The 3,834-nt window shown below is 31.5% G+C and overlaps 2 long non-coding RNA genes across 2 annotated transcripts; one reads left to right on the plus strand and one right to left on the minus strand.

The window, feature by feature from the left end:
- Positions 1-1,538: 1,538 nt before the first annotated feature.
- On the minus strand, positions 1,539-1,958 carry LOC119612069. The gene is made up of 2 exons (XR_005232110.1): positions 1,872-1,958; positions 1,539-1,807 (listed from the first exon to the last, which is right to left on the minus strand). It is a non-coding gene; the product is annotated as an uncharacterized LOC119612069 (long non-coding RNA).
- A 1,240-nt stretch (positions 1,959-3,198) lies between these two features.
- On the plus strand, positions 3,199-3,514 carry LOC119612067. The gene is made up of 2 exons (XR_005232108.1): positions 3,199-3,292; positions 3,350-3,514. It is a non-coding gene; the product is annotated as an uncharacterized LOC119612067 (long non-coding RNA).
- The last annotated feature ends 320 nt before the right edge of the window (positions 3,515-3,834 follow it).

A 3,834-nucleotide genomic window follows, 5' to 3' on the forward strand; every position in this document is an offset into this window, starting at 1 on the left:
AAGACCTTATGACCGAAACTTAATGTGAAAGCTACCAAAAATACTTATTGAACTAAATAGTTTAAAGACTCTGAGAGGGTTTTAAAGGAGAATTGTTCTTTAGGGCTTTTTCGGAAAATTTGCAGGATATGAGAGAATGCTGAAGAACTGGAAACAGTTGAGCATATTATCTGTCAATGTCCTAGAATACAGGGTCTCAGGCTAAAATGACTGTGATATATATTCCATAATAAACTGGCAGATATTTCGGGGTGCAACTAGGTTTTATCAGGGAATTAGCCTTTTTAAGTGAGGAGGAATATGAATTCAATTTTCAGAAATCCATCAAATTTCAGAAATCGTTCTCGAATCCTGATCATTCAATTTCTATAAGGATATAATAATGGACCTTTTTGGACGTACGTCAAACATTTGGAACGGAAATCTTTAAACAAGGTTTTATTATTAATATGGTCTATTACGATCATACAAAATTTATAGGATACTGTCCCCTCTATCTTACTAATAGTTCTCAGTGAGTACATATTTAGCACTACGATTATCCCCTTTGGTGAATTCTCCAGAGTCTCCGACCTTAACGATAGTTCATCTAAGCCAATAATAAAATATTTGTAACCCTGGAACCATTGCATTGAGTAAAGGATTCTTTACCCTAGAAACCTGGGATATGAATAGTAAAGTAAAATTTCTGTAAGTTACTGCTCAAATGAAGATTGGGAAAATCATTGAAGTATCTTTTCATAGACTTCAGTGCTGATTTATATGGTCTATTTTCGGAATGTTAGCTTCCTGCTATGGCTTGTTGAAGTGCTTTGGTTTCTTTTTCGAACCTAGAGCCTTCATAAATCTGAGAGAAGGAAACGTCTTGTATCAAGTCATCAATTCTGACTGATTTGGCATTTAATGAAAAATTTTCAGGAGATTCGAACCACTGGACCTGATTAGTTTGGTACATTATCAAGACAGGAAGCATGATCTGATAAAAATAGTATTAGGAACCCAAATGGTATTTTGTTTCTTTTAAACTCGGTCGCATTTTAATAGTCCAGGTAGTATTTGAGTTACCATAGCTTTTTTCAGTGTTGCTGTGTAAGGTCCATGGAGATTTTAAGTCCACGGACCGGGTACTACTGGCATGACTTTTGCTGTTAACAAACGCTGATGTATTTGAACTGGAAATGAATGGAAAGTAGTAGTAAACATTCAAATTGACGGGTAAAAACTAAGGAATTCTCTTTTATGTGCTTGTCTTCCATACTCTTGTACAGATTTCCAGACGTAAGTTTAAACCTTAGTCTGAGAATTTCATTTTAAACATCAACCAATTTTATTCAAGTGGACCGACTTGCGACTCTCAACTTAATTAGGTCAAAATGGCTTATCAACTGCATTTACTGTCTAATCCATCTTTAGCCAAACCTTGTGGAGTAAATATGATTCTAAGACATCAAAACAGTTGGGGAAAATAGATTACCGACGAGACAATACTAAGTTTCGTAGTGGTCCCGTAGAGTTAGTAATATTATGAATTAAAAAACTTTGTTAATTGAATATCTTTGCACTTTATTTCATATTATCTTTGAGTATAATCCAGTTAGAGGAATAAACCCCATTTTTCGAATATTTGGTACATTTTTTTTTTTTTTTTGTAAAAAAAACTGCTAGATTAAAACAGATTATAAGATTAACAAAATGGAAATCTTATAAAATGTTACTTAGCATCATCTAACGTTTATTTGAATAAACTTCCTTTAAGGTCAAAATTGCTCTGCTTATTTCCTTGGTTGTCATTTCCATTTATATCGTTCTATAATTATGAAAATAAATTAATTTAAATTTTTAGAAAAATAATTTAGTAAATCTTAACTTACATGTCCTGGGCTAGAGGAAACGGCAGCAATAATGCAAGCCACGATAAATGCTACTTGAAATACTTTCATGTTTGTTTAACTGTAAACGATTGAATGATATCTCAGTGGCTGTCAGTTTGGACTTATATAGCGGATTTAAAGCGCTTAGATTTCACAGTAAATTTATTATTGGAGTTATTATATGTTTGAGTTGTTGAAGAAGTTAACAATAAAAACCGCTGAGTACTAATATTTAATTTTTATTGGTGGTTAAGCAGTTATTCATTAATTTGACAAAAATATTTCTTTTTTAAGCATTTAATTATCATGATGCAATTACTTGCATCAAGTGTTTTTTCTTGACTTCTTTTCCTTTTATTGAAAAAATACTTATTTCTAGAAATTGAAATCTTTTTCGTCCACATGTTATGCTTAATAGATGACTTATCCATATGATGACGCGGTTGACGGGTGAGAAGCCTCCAACATCATCGATGAAGTTAAGTTAATCTTTTTTACTCTGAAGATAGTACAGTACTCCTCTCTAGAAGTATACATCTATATAACGTAAAATGGTAACTGTCTGGAATACCTAGTGTAATCTCTTTTGAGGCAAACTCGCACATTAATGCTGCTGGTAACGTCAACACCAGAGCTTAACATCTTTTCAGTTTCATACTTAGTGGAGAGTCTGCCTCCAATAGAATAAAGGTTTTTGAAATAATGCTGTGGAGTAATAGGCAGACCAGTTTTATTACAAATTTGAAAGTCTGTCCTTTATCTGACCATCGATATAATGACTTTAGTGTTGGAACTATACATGAGAATGTTGAATATAAGGAAGACAAATTTGCGGCCGATACTTACGGTGTCGAATATTGAAAGTAGAGGTGGAATTGAAATAGTAAACAGTTGGTCATATTAGGAGCCATTACTAAATTCGCGGATTTGTCAGTTTGGAACCACTTCAACAAATGTTAGGCAATTATTTGCATGATTTAATTCCTATATAATACTTTATATTTCTCAAAATATCTAGAAAAACATTAAATATTTTCTAGAAACCATGTAATACAATTTGTAAAATATTTTGAAGAAATAAACATTATAAATAATATTTTTTCAATGGAAAGAAAGTAAATCAAGAAGAAACTTATTACTGGTACAAGAAAATTAAATATATTTTTCAAAGGAACTCTTCTTATTATAAATAATTCCTAAACCACTAAACCAAAATGATAATAAAATATTAATAACAATATAAGTAAATCCAATAATAAATTTCCTCTTAACTAATAGCGTTAACAATCCGCTATATAAATCCAGATTGACAGCCTCGGACATATCAGTCAATATTTTACAGTTAAGCAAACATGAAAGTATTTCAAATAGCATTTGTTGTGGCCTGCATTATTGCTGCCGTCTCCTGTAATCCCGGCAATGTAAGTTAGATGGAGATTTAATAAATATTTTAAAATAAATTAAATCTATAATTACAGAATGGTATACATGGTGGTGGTAATTCCGGTAATAAACAGAGCAATTTTGACATTAAAGGAAGTTTATTCAAATAAACGTTAACTGATTCTGAGGACCGTCTTACAAGACTTAAATTTTGTGAATGTTTTTTTTTATATTTTAAACTAAATGAAATGCCAGTAGAACTTCATTATAACTAAACATTACAAAAAGGGTATTATTCGTCCAACTGTTATAATTGTATTCAAAATTAATTTGAAATAAAGTGCAAATATATTCAGTTAACAAAGTTTTTTAAATTCAGATATTAATAACACCACAGGTCCAACTAGTTTCCCGTTTTAATTTGATCAAGTTCACAGATACAATTAAAGTATACCAATCGGTTCAGAATCACTTTCTGAGTCGATTAAGCGATGTTCGTCTGTATCTCTTTGTTAAGCTTGTGCGCATGCTACAGGTCGCAATTTTGATGAAAGTTGACACATACTCTTCTTTTGACCCA

Source organism: Lucilia sericata, unplaced genomic scaffold (genome assembly GCF_015586225.1).
Source record: "Lucilia sericata isolate MDLA Ls3-8-SP2 unplaced genomic scaffold, ASM1558622v1 Contig001596F_arrow, whole genome shotgun sequence".
NCBI classification, from domain to species: Eukaryota; Metazoa; Arthropoda; class Insecta; order Diptera; family Calliphoridae; genus Lucilia; species Lucilia sericata.